Source organism: Scyliorhinus torazame, chromosome 1 (genome assembly GCF_047496885.1).
Source record: "Scyliorhinus torazame isolate Kashiwa2021f chromosome 1, sScyTor2.1, whole genome shotgun sequence".
In the NCBI taxonomy this organism is placed as follows: Eukaryota; Metazoa; Chordata; class Chondrichthyes; order Carcharhiniformes; family Scyliorhinidae; genus Scyliorhinus; species Scyliorhinus torazame.
In genome coordinates this window covers 170,425,608-170,448,787 of record NC_092707.1, presented here as the reverse complement: position 1 = coordinate 170,448,787, position 23,180 = coordinate 170,425,608, and the positions used below count along the sequence as shown (strand labels likewise).

At 47.8% G+C, this 23,180-nt stretch overlaps 1 long non-coding RNA gene across 2 annotated transcripts in view; it reads right to left on the bottom strand.

Moving 5' to 3' along the window:
- Positions 1 to 3,363: 3,363 nt before the first annotated feature.
- The window catches only part of LOC140429876 (uncharacterized), a 128,350-nt gene continuing 108,533 nt past the window's right edge, over positions 3,364 to 23,180 (bottom strand). For both annotated transcript variants that reach the window (XR_011949227.1, XR_011949228.1), the window contains exons 2-3: positions 8,533 to 8,679; positions 3,364 to 3,683 (exon numbers count right to left, since the gene is read on the bottom strand). This is a non-coding gene — a long non-coding RNA (uncharacterized lncRNA). The remainder of the gene's footprint in view (positions 3,684 to 8,532; positions 8,680 to 23,180) is intronic.

Sequence of the window (23,180 nt, the reverse complement as noted above, 5' to 3'; positions counted from 1 at the left end):
CAATTCCAATTAGAGTTGTACCAAATAATTGTTTTGGTAATTAAATAGTCTGCCAATTATCCTAATAATTTATCAAATATTTGACTACATTAAATTTGACAGTTTCATTGCTAACTCAAGATCTGATAGGAACATCTCAACATCACACTGAATGAGGCACAGATTGTTCAGATTAGATTTTCAAATGTAACATATGTCCATGAGCCAGCCAATAAACTGAAGACCACAAACCCATTCAGTGTGAGTTTTATTGCATTGATGTTAGCAGAATGCTGATCTAAACAGCCAGAACAGATGTGTGCGCAGTATTCCACCAGAGCCCATTGCAGCTTGATTGCAAAATGATTAAAGACATCATTATATTGCAGGTACCAGTTTCCGATCAGTGCTTGCTCAGAGGGATATGCACTGCGGAGACATGAGTTATGCTCACAATTCCATATCTCTGTCTGGCAAAGCGAAGAGGAGCTCTGAGCAAAACACATTCATCTGCATGGCAAAGCTTCACTCACTGGCATCTGAATCTAAGTTAACTATTAGCATGAACAGAGAATCAGTTAGTTCCCTTTGCTCTCTGTGAACTTCAGAAAGGGCTGCAAATTAAGTTTACAAAGCTCCCAGATGGCTCTGTTTGATGGGAGATGTGAAGCTTAAGTGGAACAAGTTTGACCTAATCCACCTCATGTGACTTCACACCTGAAATTGTATGGATGGAGGATAAACACCAACAAAGTTTGTCTGGCTTCCATGTTGCAATTTTAATGTTATATGCTATCTAACTTGGGTTGATTCAAAAAGTAAAATACCTTTAACACAATGGGATTGATTTTAACTCCTGGCTGGGAGCATGGCATTATGAGTACTACACCTGTCCGAGTGTGGTGTATTATTGTATTTACTCACTGTTACTGTTGTTGTGTTGATGTTGTTGTTGGCTCCGCCTGTGACTCCGCCTCTCTGAGAAGGTATATAACCCATCGATCCGGGACAGCCTCTCAGAGCGGGAGGAGCTACTGGTGGGCACATTCTAGCTGATTAAAACCACAGTTCTTGTTAACTACCGTTTCGACTGGATTGATTGGTATCACCGAGAACACTAGTAATGGGTCTTGGTTTATTTTGCTGGCCTGGAGTAATTAACATGCCACATGTTAATTAGCTACATTAAATTTGTAGCCCAGCAGCACAAGCGGGCAGCACGGTAGCTCAAGCGGGCAGCACAGTAGCACAAGGGGGCAGCACAGTAGCACAAGTGATTAGCACTGTGGCCTCACAGCGCCAGAGTCCCAGGTTCGATTCCCTGCTGGGTCACTGTTTGTGCGGAGTCTGCACGTTCTCCCCGTGTCTGCTTGGGTTTCCTCCGGGTGCTCTGGTTTCGTCCCACAGTCCAAAGACGTGCAGGTTAGGTGGATTGGCCATGATAAATTGCCCTTAGTGACCAAAAAAGATTAGGAGGGGTTATTGGGTTACGGGGATAGGGTGGAAGTGAGGGCTTAAGTGGTTCGGTGCAGACTCGATGGGCCGAATGGCCTCCTTCTGCACTGTATGTTCTATGTTTTATGTTGAGGTCGGGACCAGATTGGTACTGAGGTGAGATGGGGTGGATCAGTGAGTGGGTAGCTGGGGTCCTTGATCCTGGAGGAGGCCTTGCCACTGCTCAGTTAGGCATTTAATGTGGTAGAGCTTACTGAAAAGAGGTGATGTGTGCTTTTGACAGCTTTCCAGGCAGTGGACGAGTCCTTAATTGCCTACAAAAAATTCCATTCCTTGTGTAGCACATCAATAAACAAAAGGAAAGTCTATGCTTATAAAACAATGACCTTCAACTCAAAATAAACACTGGCTGAAAGCACAGTGACCTTTTACATATTATTTATGCTTGCAGGTTCTACACCTTGATCAGGGAATATACTTGACCAGCAAACTCATAGCCTGAAACCTTTGACCCTTTGGGCTCAGCACTTGAGTACAGGTTTGAAAAAGGAGGGATGGCGATGCAGGATGTATGTCGTGGTGAGCACTCTGATGTTCGGTGCCGCAGAAATGAGGTGGAGCAAGTTTGGCTCCACTCTTCCTAATCTGGGCTGTGTTGAGTAGACAGGTGGTGAACATGGTATGATATGAGAGTGACAGGAGGAGGGGCGGGTGGAGAAGGTGTATGGAGGTGGGGGGTGGGGGGGGGGGGGGGCGGGGGGGGAGAGGTAAGGAAAATCCATTGGATAATTATCTTATGCCTCCTGGCTGTTGACCAGAGCATTATTGATAAGGTCCTGAGTGCTGACTTCTTGTCCACTATCATAGAAAGAGATGTTGAGGGAACAAGCTGAAAAACATCAGATGGAAACAAAGGTAACAATCATATCTCCCACCTGCCCACATCCAGATCCTCTTTGCTCACTGCTAAAAACCGTTGGCAGTTAATTTGGGAATCTGACTTCTCCCTTTATGTTCAGGTGGATATTTGGGAGCATGGATTCCAAATTCACAGGAAACTATTTTCGGCACGTGAATATTGAGCGTTATCAATAAGGCGATTAAAACCTTGAAGTTAATTTAGTGCTTGGTTCAACCAAAGTGATACACATGTCCAAAGTGCGAAAAGGTCTCTTTGCTAAATGTAATTTTTTCAAAAAGTGCTGTGGGGGATTGTGGCATCTCTCAAAGTAAAAAAAAAACAATTGCCCATGTTCAGTTCTTCCGGATCTTTCCTGATCTGAACTGTGCGCAGTTAATACCTCAATCACCTGTGGAAAAATGACCAGTGAATAAACCTGTATGTTTTACAGCGGAATGGGGGCAAAATAGGAATGGGACTAGGGAGGGGCTGTGATTGTTGGTGACGGTGAACCTCTATGTTCCTTCGCATACTGGAGAAATCAGGTAAATTACCCCCAAGCGGGTAAGTACAATGGTCTCTGATAAAAAATTGTGAAATGCAGGGAGGAAACACAGGGGGACATTTTGAAAAGACAAATCTGAAACAATTAAGATTGTTTTTTGCCTCAAGGAGAATTTTGACTCAGGACACCTCTTCTCAAAACACATTCCCACCCTGTCTTACAACAAGAGATGAGGGAGGAGTGTCCATGGAAAGTGATGTAATGCGGAAAAGCGGAAAATATGGAGGAAGCAGCCAAGGTGCAATCCCTTCTCACAGTGATCACTTTTCATAAGATACCCACCGGAAAGTACCAGTCAGTCAAAGGTCTGGATACCCTGTTATGCAGTTATTTTCAGACAGGCATCGAATTAATTGAAATCTTCTCACCTTGTTGTACATATTGATGTAGCACAGTGCTGCTACTGTAACCCTGGAGAGGGCATGCACAGCGAAATAAATAATAAATGCTTTATTAAATAAACATTCAATTTCTCAATTTGACTCACAGATTAGATTTGAGGCTGTTATATTCCCTTAAGGAATTTTATTTGCGTTTCTTTATTAAAATTTTGATTTGCTAATAACCTTTCTATCAGACTTCCTCAGGAACTGGAGCTAATTATATATTGGCTAACCCCCCCACCCCCACTCTCAAGAGGTGCAGGAATTCAGAGGTCACTGTTCCTAAAGGTCACGTGTTGTTTGCTGAAATGTTTCTCCAAAGTTTGTCTTGTAGAACTCTTGCCTGCAGTTTGTCAGGAATATCGATACAGTCTTGGAGTAGAATATTTAATCATGAATCCTGGAGAAGACAAAATGGATGTTGTTAAAATAATAAGATATAGCTGGAGGGTACACTGCATAAAATTATAGCCAGGTTAATAAAACAGTTGTTTTGAACCTTTCTCTTGCCCTTTGTGCTTTTTCAAAAGATTTTATTACTGTGCTAAGATCTGGGTGTTGCAAAGTAATATTAATCATTCGCCTGCGTGGAACAGTATTTATTGAACTGGAGGTATGAGCTCTTTTTTTTATTAAAGTGCTTGTCACAGGATTTTTAAATATTTTCAACTTTTAATAAGCTATCAGTGTTTCATTACATGCCAAACTGTGTGGAGTTTCAATTTTTCAATAGGTTTAAAGCTCTAGACACATCCATTGTACAAAGTATGGCATTCATTTGTAATTAATAGAGAAAGGTTCAGTTTTGACTTCCAGGGTCCAGCAGTGAGAATACCTGCTTAACAGTAGGTAAGTAATTAGCATACCCGCAAAGGACTATAGATGTATCTCTCCATTCAAGAAAGTGAGAGACAATTTGTTACATGGAGCCACCCACCCCTCCATACATTTTAATACAATGGACGGGATTCTCCGGTCTCCGACGCCAAAATCACGTTCGGTGATCGGCCGGAGAATCCAATTTGGTGCCGAAATCGGGGGCGGCGCTACTTTTGCGGAGCTCCGCCCCCTCCAAAATGGCGTACTCACACTGTCGGGGCGGCCTCAGGACTTACCCCTGATGCTCCACCCATGATGGGCCAAGTTCCCAATGGCGTCAGTCACGTATGGTATTTTTCTTCGGGAACTCGGCGTGGTGGCTGCGGTCTGAGTCAAGCGCCACCACAGTCAGGGAGGGAGCCAATCCGCAGGCAGGGGGGGCTTTGGCTGGGGCTGGGGCACTGGTGGGGGTAGTCCAAGGATGGTGAGCCTGGCCAAAGGGGGTCACTATTTGGCAGGCCGGGTCTGCGCGCGGATTGCGCCATGTTGCACGGCGTGGCCGCTGTAGGACGCCGCCGTGCGCATGCGCGGCAATGGACCTGGCAATTCACCGGTCATATGCACAGCTAGAGCCGGGTGCTCTACGCTGCGTGCCTGCAGCCCCCCACCAGACTGAGGATCGGTGGCCGTTTTGCACCGTGTTTTGGGTCATAAAACGCTACCATTCACATGCCAACGTCAGCACTTAGTCTCAAAATCAGAGAATCCTGCCCAATATCTCTGTCAATCTGAGCCCAGAATACTGTCAAGAAAATTAAAGAAATTAATATCTAACTTGACGGATACCCATCATTCAGGTCTGAACTCTCTCTCCATTTAAAAAGACATAAACATTTTCCATATTATTTTAAATCCTTATAATATCGAACTTTGTTTTGTGATTGCATCTTTGTGTTCATTTATAGATATAAATCTTGTGCAACAAGAATACTTGGCACTGAATGTAGTCATTCTGCAGCCAAACCTAGGACAGTGAGACATTTTGCTCGTTTTGAATGACTTCTGAAGTACTTTCTGCTGCCTTTGTACATATCAAATTATCGGTCAAATGATTAAATGTAAATATTGTGAAGTGGCTCTTTGTATTCCCATTAAAATCCTGATCTAAGGATAACATTCCTTGGAAAATGCAACAGTGCATTTACTATAGGACGCCATACTTATCCAATTATCTAAACATTTCTGGATCAATAAAGGGACTGTATGTTAAAAGCATTACATTTTTTGTAATCTTTTAACAAGCTTAATATATGTGGCTGGCTACAATTTAATACTGCTGCTTCTTGTGATGTCTGAAGTTGTAGCCAGTGGTAAAATAGCTCTATAAAGCAGTGAGCATGTTCAGTACTTGTAATGACGCATCAGGCAATGGGATTAGAATACTGTATGTTTGAGATGAGTCTCTGTCCTCTTACAGTGCCACTTCCTGTGACCTCACTTCCAGTGCAATTTTGTACGATGATACTTGTTATGCTTTTACAGCAGGATTTAGATCGTTTGGAGACTTGGGCGGTGAGATGGCAGATGGAGTTTAATTCAGACAAATGTGAGGTAATGCATTTTGGAAGGTCTAATACAGGTAGGGAATATACAGTGAATGGTAGAACCCTCAAGAGTATTGACAGTCAGAGAGATCTTGGTGTACAGGTCCACAGGTCACTGAAAGGGGCAACACAGGTGGAGAAGGTAGTTAAGAAGGCATACGGCATGCTTTCCTTCATTGGCCGGGGCATTGAGTATAAAAATTGGCATGTCATGTTGCAGCTGTATCGGCCACACTTGGAGTATAGTGTTCAATTCTGGTCGCCACATTACCAGAAGGAGGCTTTAGAGAGGGTGCAGAAGAGATTTACCAGGATGTTGCCTGGTATGGAGGGTATTAGCTATGAGGAGAGTTTGAATAAACTTGGTTTGTTCTCACTGGAACGAAGGAGGTTGAGGGACGACCTGATAGAGGTTGACAAAATTATGAGGGGCATAGACAGAGTGGATAGTCAGAGACTTAATGTGCGAGGGGCAAGGTTTAAAGGAGATGTACGAGGTAAATTTTTTACACAGAGGGTAGTGGGTGCATGGAACTCGCTGCCGGAGGAGGTGGTGGAAGCAGGGACGATAGTGACGTGTAAGGGTGCATCTTGACAAACACATGAATAGGATGGGAATAGAGGGATACGGGCCCCAGAAATGTAGAAGATTGTAGTTTAGACAGGGAGCATGGTCGGCGCAGGCTTGGAGGACCGAAGGGCTTGTTCCTGCGCTGTACTTTTCTTTGTTCTTTTAAAGCTATTAACACCAGGGGCGGGATTCTCCCCTACCCGGCGGGGCAGGGGGTTCCGGCGTAATGGAGTGGCGGGAACCACCCCGGCGTCGGGCCGCCCCAAAGGTGCGGACGTCTCCGCATCTTTAGGGGCCACACCCTCACCTTGAGGGGCTAGGCCCGCACCGGAGTGGTTTCCGCTCCGCCGGCTGGCAGGAAAGGCCTTTGGCGCCACGCCAGCCAGCGCCGAAAGGTCTTCGCTGGGTGACGCATGCGTGGGAGCATCAGCGACTGCTGACGTCATCCCCGCGCATGCGCAGGGGAGGGGGTCTCTTCCGCCTCCGCCATAGTGAAGACCATGGCGAAGGCGGAAGAAAAAGAGTGCCATCATGGCAGAGGCCCGCCCACGGATCGGTGGGCCCCGATCGCGGGCCAGGCCACCGTGGGGCCACCCCACGGGGCCAGATCGCCCCGCGCCCCCCCCCCCCAGGACCCCGGAGCCCACCCATGCCGCCTTGTCCCACTGTTCAAAAGGTGGTGTCATCCATGCCGGCTGGAGAGGGTTGACAGTGGCGGGACTTCAGCCCATCGCGGGCCGGACAATCACCGGGGGTGGGCCCGCCGACTGGCGCGGCGCGATTCCCGCCCCCGCCGAATCTCTGGTGGCGGAGAATTCGGGACACGGTGTGGGCGGGATTCACGCCCGCCCCCTGCAATTCTCCGACCCGGTGGGGGGTCGGTAAATCACGCCCCAGAAGTCTGGGGCCGGGTATTTCCAGCCCATCCCGCCGGTGGAATATTCCGGTCCTGCTGAAGGCAACCTTTAGCAAAGCGAGGGGAGTCGGACGTGTTTCTTAAGTCTTTTTATTCAGCAAGCAACATTACCTACAAGAGGCCCAGTACATCTCACCGGGTCCTTTCTGCTGAACCCCACAACGGCTGAACTTTTATATCAGTGCTAACAAACTACCCCGCCCATAGTGGGGGAGCTTGCAGCACCAATGAGCAGAGGGAAACAATCATCCGCAGCTGAATGTATCCCATGCTAGTTACAACATCATCCCTCGCTCCCCCCGCCCCAAAACCTGAAGACCCTCTGAAAGGAAGACACTGATGAGGAAATGACAAAGGGAAAAGGGTTGATGAAACAGAAGAGGATGAAAACTGGTGCAAACCAGCAGCGGCCGGATGTCAAAAGGAACAAAAACAAACAGCCTTCATTTATTCCGAGACACCACCGAACGGGAGAGCAGGACGAGCCGGCGAGTCTCCTCTACCACCGGCAAATCTGTCCCGGATGCGGGGGAGCAGTGGGGGGGGGGGGGGGAGAATACCAGCGTAGAAGTTGCAAAGTTCCAAAGAAAGAAACAACCTGCCTGGAGAGACACTAATTATCTGATTAGTGATATTTGCATCTCTGTGCTTCTGGCACACAGATCTGGTGGTTCAGTCCCTTCCGCTTGCATGAACCGGCATTTTGTGCGATCACTACTGTACTTCAGCCTGCATCACATTTTGCTTAATATAAAGTGATATTTTGCTTAACTTTAACTCAATGGGGAATTTTACAAAAGTGATTGCTAGTAATGCAAAAAAGCACAACACTCTGAGGTCTTCCATAACCGTCAATTTGCACTCTGAAGCATTCTCTCGATAAATGGTGCACATCTTTGGAGTCATGTTCACAATCTGTAAAACGTAGACAATCCCTTTCCCCGACAACACTCAATGCTTTTGAAATATGGTCCATGGATAAAACAAACCAACTTATGTACAGGGCTCCATCTGGAATTGATCATTTCATTGGAACAGTGTGTAACCAGGCCTCATAGATCCTGAAGATTATATAATGTAATTACATGTCTACTCAGCAGAGGGGGTGAGGTCTTGGAGATAACTGTGTCGTACATTTGGTAAGCTCTTGGCTGGGACCTGGAGGATCAACAAGTTCAAACATGTGGTAAGAACACAAATTTGGCAATCTGATGAGAAGAATGGGTTCTCTGTAATTTAATTAAAGCCCATTAAAGACATGCAACAATGGCCCGTAACTTCCAGCTAGCAGCGGGAAGCCATGGGCTGCCGATTTTAAAAGAGAAATCTGCGCACTTACCTGTACTCTGATGATGCGACGAACCTCCCTTTCCGGTCAGCAGCCTGAGGCCTCCAGATTCCCGGTCTGCGCAGACTCCCGCGCAGCGCAGGAGGAATGCAGTCCTGCCCCTTATGACGCGGCAGCTTGGGAATATCCATTTGAGGGCTGGCATTTAAACAATAGATTTAGATAGAAAACAACAGGTAGCTTTTTTAACAAGTGTTTTAAAGGTATGTAGACTTTTTTAGCAGTTTTTTTTTGCTTTCTTTTAAACAGGCATTACTATTGTTATTGATTCTCTTAAAGTAATTTTTAATGATTTAGGTTTATTTATAAGTGAACATGGTGTCATGATATTCAGGTAAACATCATAGCACATACAGACAGATCAACGGACCAATCAACACACACACAACACGACAGCCAATCACAGGCAAGAGCATACACAGTACAAAACAGGGAACACGACACTTCCTGGGCACTCGAGCAGGAGACAGATCAGGGCACAGAGCTCATAGCAAGCCACTCAGACATCCACCATGTGCTGAGTGCCAGTACAAGATAGAATTAGGAATAGGTCCACAGATTCAAGGGTTATGATCGAACCTCAGTAAGCAGTTTACCACTGTAAATAGATGTTTGAAATAAAACTGAGTTGTAACATTCGCAACCGTGTTGGTTCGTCTGTGTAGCAGAGTACCCAACACTTCACATAGGTTTGGGTATTTGTTTTAAATCTGTGAAACTATTAATATCTGCACTATATTATTATAAAACTTTCCGTGTCTTTGCAGATCTACTTTACAGATCTACTATAACTTGCTGAAACCTAACCCTTTCATTCACCAATATTGCCAGCCCTCGGGCCCTGCTATTAAAACCCAAGTGGGATATCCGACTCACCCATCCCTTTGGAGCTGCTACTGATCCTTTATCGTCAAATGAGTCTCCTGCAGCAGCACCACATCGGGTTTCAAACTCTTCAGATGTGAGAGGACTCTTGTCCTCTTCACCGGATCTCCCAGTCCCCTTACGTTCCATGTCACCAACCGGATCGGGGGTCTTCCACACCCTCCTACCGGTTCAACCACCACCCTTCCAAGGGACATGTCTGCCCCCCACATCCTCCCTCCCCCCCCCCCCAACTCCCCCGCCCGCCGCCAATACTTCAAATTTTTAACCTTTGGCCTCACCCACCTCTGTCAGCCAGCTTTCCCCACCCTATCCCATAAATTCCCCGGATATTTACTCTTGAAACAACTTTCCTCATCCTTTTGCCTATTCCCCATTCACTCACACCACCTCAGCCAGCCGTATCCTGTTTTAGCAGGTTCGACCCACTGCAGTTGCTCTCCCACCATGCTTCCGTTCACTAGCCAGCCCCAGCTTACTAGCGAGGTGGGTCCATTAAAGCCCTCTTCAATAACATCTCAAACATTAGGGACTTCAAGTTGTCCTTCTCCTCCACTTCTTTATTTTTTTATTTTCCTTGTTTTTTCCCCCTTCTTAAACACATGAATTCCCTCTCCCCAGTTCTTTCCTAAACATTTATATATATAATCCTAATTTTATACAAATTAACAAATATATTAATAATCAAAACCGTATATAAAGAGGGTAACTAAAATATAACATCCTATCACCTCCAAACCATCCAAACTGACCATAATATCAGAGCCCCTACGCAATATTCAATCCAGTCCCAGGCCTTCTGCTCTTACGAATGCCTCTCTATTTTCTGCAGAATCAAAAAGATGGTCCCTTGCGTTGTCCGTCACTCACAACCTCGCCAGGTAGGCCATTCTGAATCGTATATCCCTTTTGTAGAGTGCTGCTTTCGCCTTGTTGAAAGCCATAGATTTTTTCGCCAGCTCCATAATCACATCTTGATAGATGCAAATAATGTTGCCTTCCCATCTCACCACCTGTTTTGTTACAATACTCGTTTCTTCGCCTGATACCTGCTGAAGCAAACAATCAATGCTCTTGGTAGTTGGTTCACCTGTGGTTTCGGGCGAAATGCTCGATGGGCGAAGTCTAGCTCGGAAGGGTTAACGTCCTCTTCTTCACCCAACAGCTTCACAAACATTCTGCCAAAATGTTGGTTTCTGCCCATTTAGCTCCTCCAGCAACCCACAATCCGTAAATTGTTCTGCCTTGACCGGTTCTCCAAGTCTTCCATCTTTGTCTTCGGGTTTCTATTGATGGTACCTCTATTTCTAGCGATTCGAGGTGGTCGCAATGTGATTTCCACATCCCCTTCAGCACTTCTCCATGTTCCCGCGCTGTCGCTGATGTCTTGTTCAACGCCTCCTTTATTGGGGCCAGTGCGATCTCCACTGACTTCTTCAGAGTTTTCATCATCTCATTACCTTGTGTTTTGAAGTGTCTGGTGAACTACTTTTCAAATTCAGCGGCCATAAATTCAAAGAGGATACCTACTGTGACAAGTGTAGCAGCCCCATCTGACAATTTAATCTCCACCATTTTGATTGTCAATTCATTTTGATTGTATTAACATTTGATTGTTACATAATAATACAATCAAATAGGAATAATACAATCAAAACATTTTCATTGTATTATTCCTGTCATTTTGCCTCCTTCTGGGTTTCGTCCTTTATTTAACACTGCAGTGACAAGCGCAGCAGCAACAGTAGCATCATCTGACGACTTTACTCCCGTCATTTTGGCTGCACTATCTCCTGCACCCTGCCTTCCTCAGGGCTCAGTCTCATATTAACCAACATTTGATGGAGAAACGTTTAATGCCCTCTCTTTTCCGGACAGCTTCAACGTATCCTCAATCACCAAATTTACCAGGATCAATTTTTGCTGAAGTTTTTAATTTAAAATGGGGAAAGAAGGGCTAGGATTGAGGAAGTCGACGGGAACCACCAAACTTGCAGCTCCCTCTTACATATTGCTAACCAATTTTCTGAAAGGTATATAACAGAAAGGTATATCAATGCAGCTTAGGGTAAGTTTTTAAAAATTCTGTCTTGGGATGTTGCCCATCCCCAATTGCCCTTGAACAGAATGGCTTGCGAAGCTATTTTCAGACGGCAGTTAAGAGTCAACTGCATTCCGGTGTGGGTCTGGATTCACATGTAAGGATGGCAGATTTCCTTCCCTGGAGGACATTAGTGAACCAGATGGGTTTTTACAACAATTGGCAATGGTTTCATGGTCGTCATTAGAATTTTTAAATTCCAGATTTTTATTGAATTCAAATTCCCCCACCTGTAGATGCGGGATTTGAACCCCGAACCCCAGAGCATTACCGTGGGTCTCTAGATTACTAGTCCAGTGACAATACCACTGTGCCACCACTTCCCCAAGTGAAATGGAATCTGAAATGGTGAATGGCTATCTGCAATGAGTGAAGTATGATTGCAACCTAGGTTTGTGCAATAATTGATGACTCTGTATGAAATCTGAGCTAAATGTGTGTGTGTGTGGGGGGGGGGGGGGCAGGGAGTATCGTTAACTTTGCCTTCTTCCTAAAAACAAATCATTCCGTCCTAATTTGCTGACAAGTGTGAGGAAGTAGATGGTGAACAAACTCCTTCCAAGCAACTGCCACCTGAGCCTTTTCTAGAAAACGGCCTTCACCCTGAATAAGACGACCGACCCCCCTGTAGACCACATCCTGCACCAGGGTCTCGAATTCATGAGTATCAACGGGAGAACAATGTTGTCGACAAAACTCTGCTGTGCTAATGTGAACAATTAGACAACTCTCCTGCCATCCACCACATCCTCCCCTTTAACGGGCTGCAGCCCTTTAAGGACTGTTGCCTCGCCGATTTTGACTATCTCTAGCCATGTGTGCTCTCGATCAAATTCTCGAGCAAGCTTTTGCAATGCCTGTAACCAGTTCAAACTGTGGACAGAGGTTACATTGCAAGATCCACTGTAGTTCATGCGCAGTGCTGTAGATGCAGTGAGCCCACATCATCAGTGTACATACTGATTAATTACAATATCATAAAAGCAGAGCAAACAACTTTAATCTGCAAAGTGGCTTCCAACTCGACTGAAGGAGGAAACCTCCTCAAATCTGCATAATCTGGGTTTGACGCCACATGGAATATGAAACTACTGCTGTGTCAAATCTGGTTTGCAAAGTGCTCAGGGGTTAATCATTTAGATCATTTATAAATGAAAATTGAGCATGTTTAAATGCTCAGAATCTAAAGATGATCATGTCCTTGCCTCCAAAATATTGGGGACTCAGTGTGCATTTTCTGGGAGCTTTGTGTGCTCTGAGAGCTCCAAAATGATGCCCATGGCACACACAGCCATTTGTGGGGCAAATTGCATGACAGTACGTAGGTGATGGCTTTTCATTCTCCTGTAACGATGCAGAGCAGGTAGGTCATGATATCAATAATTTGATGCTGCCAGTGCTAGTTACAGGGATCATCAACTATTTACAGGTTAGCTGCTGAATGATTTCTTATGACTGCTGCTATAATTCTCCAAGTACTTGGTATTTTCAATAATTGTTTCAAGTTGTTAAATTCTACAGGAAGTGATGTGCAAGGTGCTGAAGGGCTCTTTCCTGCCTTCAAAGCTGCTGCACAAACCAGTTGCTCCCAAACATGTTGCAATGATGGACATTACCCTTTGAATACAGCATGACTACGCAGAGACCACAAAGAGCAGTACAAACTGTTTGAAGAGGGAGGAGGTGGTGGTGGAGAAGGGTTCTCAGCAGGAGACCGTGCCCACCAGAGGTGTTGAGGGAGTTTTTCTTCTAAATGAGGAATAATGTTTGCGATATCAACGATACATGAAGAACGTCTTCACTGAAATTGGTCACCTGCTGCAGCCAGAACTGCAATCTCGGAGCAGGACTTCGCAGTACCTATGAAGGTGAGGGAGAAGGTCACGGTGGCTCTCAATTCAATGACAGCTGACTACGTTAATATTAAAAAATATTAAGGTAGATAAGTCCCCAGGGCCGGATGGGATCTACCCCAGAATACTGAAGGAGGCTGGAGAGGAAATTGCTGAGGCCTTGACAGAAATCTTTGGATCCTCGCTGTCTTCAGGGGATGTCCCGGAGGACTGGAGAATAGCCAATGTTGTTCCTCTGTTTAAGAAGGGTGGCAGGGATAATCCCGGGAACTACAGGCCGGTGAGCCTTACTTCAGTGGTAGGGAAATTACTGGAGAGAATTCTTCGAGACAGGATCTACTCCCATTTGGAAGCAAATGGACGTATTAGTGAGAGGCAGCACGGTTTTGTGAAGGGGAGGTCGTGTCTCACTAACTTGATAGAGTTTTTCGAGGAGGTCACTAAGATGATTGATGCAGGTAGGGCAGTAGATGTTGTCTATATGGACTTCAGTAAGGCCTTTGACAAGGTCCCTCATGGTAGACTAGTACAAAAGGTGAAGTCACACGGGATCAGGGGTGAACTGGCAAGGTGGATACAGAACTGGCTAGGCCATAGAAGGCAGAGGGTAGCAATGGAGGGATGCTTTTCTAATTGGAGGGCTGTGACCAGTGGTGTTCCACAGGGATCAGTGCTGGGACCTTTGCTCTTTGTAGTATATATAAATGATTTGGAGGAAAATGTAACTGGTCTGATTAGTAAGTTTGCAGACGACACAAAGGTTGGTGGAATTGCGGATAGCGATGAGGACTGTCTGAGGATACAGCAGGATTTAGATTGTCTGGAGACTTGGGCGGAGAGATGGCAGATGGAGTTTAACCTGGACAAATGTGAGGTAATGCATTTTGGAAGGGCTAATGCAGGTAGGGAATATACAGTGAATGGTAGAACCCTCAAGAGTATTGAAAGTCAAAGAGATCTAGGAGTACAGGTCCACAGATCACTGAAAGGGGCTACACAGGTGGAGAAGGTAGTCAAGAAGGCATATGGCATGCTTGCCTTCATTGGCCGGGGCATTGAGTATAAGAATTGGCAAGTCATGTTGCAGCTGTATAGAACCTTAGTTAGGCCACACTTGGAGTATAGTGTTCAATTCTGGTCGCCACACTACCAGAAGGATGTGGAGGCTTTAGAGAGGGTGCAGAAGAGATTTACCAGAATGTTGCCTGGTATGGAGGGCATAAGCTATGAGGAGCGATTGAATAAACTCGGTTTGTTCTCACTGGAACGAAGGAGGTTGAGGGGCGACCTGATAGAGGTATACAAAATTATGAGGGGCATAGACAGAGTGGATAGTCAGAGGCTTTTCCCCAGGGTAGAGGGGTCAATTACTAGGGGGCATAGGTTTAAGGTGAGAGGGGCAAAGTTTAGAGTAGATGTACGAGGCAAGTTTTTTACGCAGAGGGTAGTGGGTGCCTGGAACTCACTACCGGAGGAGGTAGTGGAGGCAGGGACGATAGGGACATTTAAGGGGCATCTTGACAAATATATGAATAGGATGGGAATAGAAGGATACGGACCCAGGAAGTGTAGAAGATTGTAGTTTAGTCGGGCAGTATGGTCGGCACGGGCTTGGAGGGCCGAAGGGCCTGTTCCTGTGCTGTACATTTCTTTGTTCTTTGTTTGTTCTTTGTACGTTTCCTCTGGGGCAGAATCTTGCCAGATTTTTTCATTGTGTCTGTTCTGTTGAGAAAATCGGTGAGAATCCTGCCATCGCTGACAGAGGGAAAACTCACCGAATATTCAGCCTCCTTGTCCTGCCTCCTGATGTATACCATTATACCCCTTCACACACCCTTCACACCGTCAGGGTGATCATCTCTCCCAGCCACCTCACAGATTCCCAACACTGCTCATGCCTGATCCCCACTCCCTATGTTCCCCCCAGTAGATAATCTGCTGCTCAGAAACCCGCTCCCTCTCATTTCCCGCACGTACCAGACTTCATCACCATCTGACCTGGTAGGACTCCCCCTACACCCTCTCCATCTGTCTCATTGCAGCACAAACTTGAGCACAACCAGCGTGAGCGGGTAAAGCCAACCAGAGTCATGCCCGTGCTGAGAACACGAACATCCTTTGAGGAAAGAGCCTTTGGGCTGGCTGGCAAGGATCAGGACCACACTGTGCAGAGAGAGAAGTGGGGGCAGCAGACAAAAGTGGAACCGTCAAGGCATGCAGCCGTGATGCATGTATCATGTGAGTTAACTTTCCCCCATCAGTCTACCCCTGGGGTGCACTAATGCCATCTCGCTTCCCTTGCATGCAATCAGTTGATCAGCCCGGATCATCCTCACATCCACTTGACACCACAAACCCAAGAATCTCTGAGGGAGACATCTCGGAGACCAGCAGCGAAGGAGGCATCACAGCTGTCACCCGCAACCTCCACTAGCGCAGATACTCACAGCTCAGTGGAATTAACTAGTGGGCAGGCTTATCTGGTAGGCAGGCTTAATTAGTAGGGATGCAGGAGTCCAGGACTCAGTTGAGCCCCTGGCTGATGTTGTGTCCCTGAGTCCAGGTGTCCCAGAGTAGCAAAGGCACAGTCGCGCTCATCAAGAAGGGATGACAGCATCCTCTTTGGACTGCAAGGTCAGTTGCAGGAGTCACGTCTCCTTCTGTCTGAGAAGATGGTGCCTTTACTTCAATGCAATGAGGCCAACACAGGGAGAATGGCGTCTGCAGTGGAACCTTGGCGCAGAACGTGCACTCCACAGCAGGGGATGTGGCTTAGCTCATGACCTCCATGACTGAGTGCATGACCTCCATGGTGCAGGGCTTCAACAGCATGGCGCAGGCACGAATGCGAATACATGAGTGTCAGCGTCAGAGGACAGTGGGGCTTCTGGATCTCACTCCAGTTGCCTCTCCCATGGAGAAGCCCAGGGTTCCCTGCGCACCTGAAGAAAAGAGAATTGGCTAGAGGGCAGCCCTAAGCCTTCCAGCAGGTGACCGTGGGGATGTCCAACCCATCTGGCACCCTCCTCCCTGTGAACAACACCGCCCTTACCCCACAATATGCACGGTCATGCCTCTCGTATCTGCCAAAATTATCGAGCGATGAAATGCTAACAATCATTCTATGAAGCCGTGGTCAATAGGTGGGATTTGTCCCCTGTTTCTCCATTTAATCTTCCACTCTTCCACTCGATCTCCCAACCCTACACAAATCAAAGAGCAAGTAAACAAGTCTGTATCAGGGCTGACTCCAATCTCAGCAAGCAACGCTTATTCCTTTTGAAGGAGAGGCAACAACCATCGAGACTTTTCAATCCGAGAATAGAAGCTACATTTGGAAGCTGATCATAGAGGCAAAATGTACTGGAGGCAGCGGGAATGCTCAAAAATAGCAAAATGTCTGCAAGTTGAAGGGTCTCGACTTTACTGTCAAATCATGATATTTTCAGTAAAATACAGCATCCAGGCTATTTTTTGTTGTTTTGAAGGTGGAAGTTTTCCCCAATATTTAAGAAAGAGCACAGAATTTTCAGAAATGATTGTCACATTAATGTTAATCAGGCTGGTATATCCAGCGGCCATTAACACTCAGGAAAGTCTTTAGCATAAATTATTTCATTATAAATTAGCCCAGCTGATTGCTGTTTGTCTGACTGTAAGGCAGGTTCTCAGAGTTTGTGAAACGATTAGTTGTTAATAGCATTTCCTAAACAGTCCTGCTGAGAGGGCTTTAACCAGTCCTAACTTGTTTGGAACATGCTGTGCACGAAACACAGCGCATTAACTCTTTCACCGACGAAAGTCAAAAAAGTCAGCTGCATGGAGATGGTGCGCGGTCTGCTGGAGGTGTTTGGAGTACCTGTGACTTGGGTTTACTGCACTGCGTGTGCTTTTCAAAACGTAGAAGATTATGACACCAGATATCCAAAACCACACTGTGCATCAAAATCTCCAATAAAGCTTTCTCAATTGTTCGTTTGGTAAGGTTACCTCTTAATTTATGGGGCTGAATCAAAATAATCAGGAATGAGCGCTCTGTATCTTAATAATTGATGACAATCTTGGTGATGGGGGTTAAGGTTACATTGCCTTCCATAATTATGTCAGTCTTTAAGATTTCTATGACTAACTGAGCGTAGCCTTTTCTCTTATAACAAGGAATTCAAAGATGAGCATAAGCCGTACTTCTACTTCCTTCAACTGCTTCCTGGAGTGATTAAATCTCTGTGTCCTTATATTCTAAGGATTCTCTTAGATATTACCAAAGTGCCAGTATCTCATTCAGTAATCGCTTCCTCGGATAAAAGCAAATTACTGCAGATGCTGGAATCTGAAACCAAAGAGAAAATACTGGAAAATCTCAGCAGGTCTGGCAGTATCTGTAGGCAGAGAAAAGAGCCAACGTTTCGAGTCTAGATGACCCTTTATCAAAGCTAAAAGAAAGTGGGAAATATTTATACTGTGGCATGAGAGAATGAAAGATGAGTCATAACCACAGAAACCAAGGGAACAGAGTGCTAATAGCTACAGAAACCATGGGAACAGAGTGCTCATAGAGACTCCTGACCTGTTTAGCGCTGGTTTCTACAAACGTGGACCAGGCATAACGGCACTTGGGGGGATCTCCCAGGCAATCGTGGCCTCTGGGTGCTCGGGTTCTGGGCAGGGTGGTATCTTGGCACTGTCACCCTGGTGCCCTGGCAGTGCCATCCTGGCACTGTCAGGCTGGCAGTTCCAAGGTGCTTGGGTGCCAGGTTGCCCCTGCCAGGGATTAGGCCTGGGGTGCCCTGCACTGAGGAGGTGGGTTTCAGGGGAGTTTAAGGACTCCCTTATTGGTAAGTTGGGGCGCTGGTGGGATCCAGAGGCTGCGGTGGGGTTTGAGAGATCCTCAGCTCAGCTCATCAGTGCAGGAAATTAGTCTGAGTGCGGCCTCAGTGGGGCGTCCCTAGCCAAGGCTCAAAAAAGAAAGAGTTCCTTTTAACAGTGGGGTCATTCTCGGTACTGCAAGCACTGGGAAATACCTCGCTACACTGCCCAAGCCAGGACTCTGTTTCTTTTTCATCAAATCGCGCCCTTTACCTTGTTTTGAAATGTAAGGGTTGGATCCCTGCTTGAGTAATCACAGTATTACAATGCTTGTAAACATGCCCAGCTCAAGTGGTAAACTACAACTAAGGCTAAATATTTAATGAACATCCTCCAGAATACTTGAATAGCCAATAATATCAACCAGCAGAACAAAAAAATTCCAATCATAGCAAATACGCCCTTGACTGCGGGTCACAATAACCTTTTGCACTTTGTCCTATACTGAACACACAAGTACCTACTGGTAACTGGCTGTAAAGCAATTCCGGAACTGCTGAAGTCATGAAAGGCACAATAGAAATGTAGGCCGCGATTTTACAGCCGGGACGTGCTTGAGTGAGAGCGCAACGCGGCCGTTAGACCTCAATAGAAGCCAAAATCGAGAACCACGCCTGGTGCCGATCGGTTTGCGATCTAACCGGCACGCTCCCATTGGCGTAATCAGGGTACAGTCGTGGTATGGCGAGAAACCAATAATCACCACTTAAAGCCAATCTCCATACAATTAACGGAAACAACCTCATATCTAACAGCCTTCCGTGATCAAACCGTCTCTCTAGCATACCGATTAGTGCACACTTTTAAACGCGTGAAGCTGACGGAATGGCTGCTATGGGGATCCGAGGAGGTAAGTAGCCATCTTCGATCCCGGGCAATGATTCGAGGGCACTGGGGTTGCTGCCGCAGTGCTCGGGGGTGGTGGAGGATCCTTGTGAGGATGGCCTCAGTTGGGGGGTGCCATCAGTGGCCTGTCCATCCCACCAACAACCCATAACTCACACTGCCCCTGCCTGTCCGTCTAACCAACCACCGTTAACTCACACTGACCGTGGAGGCCTCTGGCCACGTGGCCGAATGCTATTGCTAATAGGGAAATGGCAATCGTAGTTAAGTGAGCACTCCAGGCCAGGGAGCAACCCAGAAGGGGAGGTCAGCGACAGCCCAAGGTGTAGCGGCGTCGCTGGTCTTTTCAACAGATGACGGACAGCATGTGCCGCAGGAGGCTCCGCCTCAACAAGGGGACGGTGCGGCATCTGTGCCATGTCCTCGCGGACTTAGCACCACATGGAGAAGGAGGATACCTGCTCCCTTGGCTGTCAAGGTCACCGCAGCCCTTAGCACTGTTGCCTCACATGCCGAGGACCCAGGTTCGATCCCGGCTCTGGGTCACTGTCTGTGTGGAGTTTACACATTGTCCCCGTGTCTGCGTGGGTCTCACCCCCACAACACAAAGATGTGCAGGCTAGTTGAATTGGCCACGCTAAATTGGCCCTTAATTTAAATAAAAAACAAATTGGGTATTCTAAATTTATTTTAAAAAGGTCACCGCAGCCCTGAACCTCTCCACCTCAGCATCATTCCGGGGCTCGAGCAGGGACTTGCAAGCTATAGCCCACAAGTGCATCCATCATGTCAGGGGTGCCCTGTTTGCCCGGGCAGCTATATATATAAACTTTAACATGGACCAAGCCCAACAAAATGCCGGGTGATGTGTTGGGTGCTCTGGATCCGTGGAACACATACAGGTCACCGACACTTAAAATAGTGCAACACTATTTTATTGAATCAGAAACTGTTGAACATACTTTCACTGTGGGTTAACATGATATTAGATTGAACTAAAGACCTATGCCTTGTCCTATCCAGTCTATGCACTCAGCACATGGTGAAGATCTGTGCTGCAGGCTGTGAGCTCTGTCCTACTAGGAGGCTGCAGCTAGAATGAGCAGGAACTCTGATGCCCCCTGTCTTTATAGTGCGTGTGCTCTAACTGGTGCTTAGCTGCGGTGTTGTGTGTGTTGATTGGTCTTGCTGTGTGTCCATCAGTGTGTGTGTCTGCACCATGATATACTGGTGTATATTATGACATCCCCCCTTTCATAAAAGAATGTATATGTGTGGCAATAAATAGTATATGGTGAGAATGTTCCTAACTACGTGTGGGGTGCGAAGACATATTTACAGGACTACGTACATGAGGACTAAGCTATTTACATGGGAAGGTGCCTGGTGCAGAGAAGCAGTATGCAACAAGAATAACGAGATGAACACTATATACAAACCAGGGAAACGACCAAATGAAGCAACAAACCAATTCAGAAAGTCTATAAGTCCGCAACGTTCATAAATTAAGTCTCTGAGGTGGCCGACGAATTCTGGGGGTTGACCGCCTCAAGGGTGGGTCGAGAGCCGCCGGTTCAGGAGCGGGCTGGACTGCGTCAGAGTCAGGGGGAGGCAGAGTGACAGGGATTTCTGCATAGTCCGTGGGAGCGTCAGCAGGTGGGCGAGGCGACAGAGGAGGATCACGTAGCGAGCGTAGAACGATACGAAGGGCATGTCGATTGCGGCGCCGAATGGAGCCATCCGGTAGACAAACCAGGAACGAGCAGGGGGCCACCTGCCGAAGGGCAACAGCGGTCATTGACCAGCCACTATCCGGAAGATGGATGCGGACGTTGTCATCTGGATCCAGAGCCGGGAGATCAGCTGCACGGGAGTCATGAGCCGCCTTGTGCTGTGCACGAGACAGCTGCATCCGGTGAAGGATCGGAACGTGCTCGAGGTCTGGGACATGAATGGACGGCACCGTCATCCTCAGGGTACGACCCATGAGCAACTGGGCTGGCGACAGGCCAGTGGACAGCGGGGCGGAGCGATAGGCCAGCAAGGCAAGGTAGAAATCGGACCCAGCATCGGCAGCCTTGCATAGGAACTGTTTGACGATATGTACTCCTTTCTCTGCTTTGCCGTTGGATTGGGGGTACAGGGGACTGGACGTCACATGGGCAAAATTGTACCGCCTGGCAAAGTTGGACCATTCCTGGCTGGCGAAGCAGGGGCCATTGTCCGACATAACCGTGAGCGGGATGCCGTGTCGAGCAAAGGTTTCCTTACAGGCCCGAATGACTGCAGACGAGGTGATGTCGTGCAACCGTATCACCTCCGGGTAATTCTAAAAGTAGTCCATGATCAGGACATAGTCTCTACCCAGCGCGTGGAACAGGTCGATGCCCACCTTGGTCCATGGTGACATGACCAATTCATGGGGTTGCAGCGTCTCACGTGGTTGGGCCGGCTGGAAGCGCTGACAAGTGGGGTAGTTGAGCACTGTGTTGGCTATGTCCTTATTGATGCCGGGCCAGTACACTGCCTCTCGGGCCCGTCGGCGGCACTTTTCCACACCCAGGTGGCCCTCATGTAGTTGTTCCAGGAAGAGCTGGCGCATGCTATGCGGGATGACAATGCGGTCCAGTTTTAGAAGAACCCTGTCTACTACCGCCAGATCATCTCTGACATTATAGAACTGAGGGCATTGGCCCTTGAGCCACCCGTCTGTTAGGTGGCGCATGACATGTTGTAGCAAAGGGTCAGCCGCCGTCTCGTGGTGAATTTGGACGAGGCGCTCATCCATAGCAGGTAGATTGGAGGCCACGAATGCCACATGGACATCAAGCTGGCATCAATCCCGCTGGGTCACATGGAGTGTTGACTGCCCTGGAGAGAGCGTCAGCAATGATGAGGTCTTTGCCAGGGATGTATACCAGCTGGAAGTCATATCGCCGGAGCTTCAGAAGAAAATGCTGGAGGCGAGGCGTCATGTTGTTCAAGTCTTTCTGTATTATATTGACCAGCGGGCGATGGTCGGTCTCGACAGTGAATTGAGGAAGTCCATAGACATAATCGTGAAACTTAACCACACTTAACAGAAGGCCCAGGCACTCCTTTTCTATCTGCGCGTAGATCTGCTCCGTGGGGGTCATGGCACGTGACGCATATGCAATGGGGGCCCATGATGCTCTGGAGTGCCTCAGCAATGCCAACCTGAGACTGGGACATGCTCGGGAGGGGGGACCAGCCCGGATGGACCGGCACCGTCGATGAAAATCCTGTGGGATAATGGACATGTGGTCAGTGGGAGGGATGGGTCAGTCTGTATGGGTGGATCTTCACCTCTGTACCATACACCAACCTCTACGCTGGTGACCGATCTGTCCTCGGCCAACCCGTGACCTCCAGGGCCCGTTCCTTGCAGGGAGGGAGGACTCTGATGTCCGGCATCCCGCCGCGCATCTGATGCCTCTCCCGTCTTTTGTGGGCCAACTATTCCCGTGGGGAAAGAGAGGGCATCGTGAGCCGCATGCTTCGTTCATCGCAGGTGGAGAGGGAGGGATGTAGGGGATGGGATTGATGGGGTGGGGGAGGGATTGGGGGGGTTGAGGGGTTGGTGGGATGGAGGGGTTGGGGGCCAGCATGGGAGGCTTTGCTGGACATGGGTGGGCCGGGGCACCTTATGGTGCTGGCGATGGCAGTGCTAGGTGCACGGTCGTTGGGGGGGGGGGGGGGGGGGGTGGCGTGCAAGGCCGGTGCCAGGGGGGCTCTTGCGAATCCAGAATTGCAGCCTGGTGGCGATTGCTGATCTTCTTACGGCACTGGGTGCTGGTCGTCCTGATGATGTTCCCGGAGCTGGCGGCTATGCCACCTACTCCCAGGCGGCACTGGCTGCCCTGTGGCTGATCCTCCGAGCCCGGTCTGCACTCGACCGCATCCAACAATCTGGCCAGGTCGGCATCTCCGAATCGTGGGTCTAGTCTCCTCGATTGCATGGCTGTGTGCTGTGTGAGGTTTGCTCTGCAGGATCTAGTGGGCAAAGATCCTGCAGAGATCCCGGCGAATCAGCCGCCGGGACCATCATTTCCGGCGTGATGTCTGTG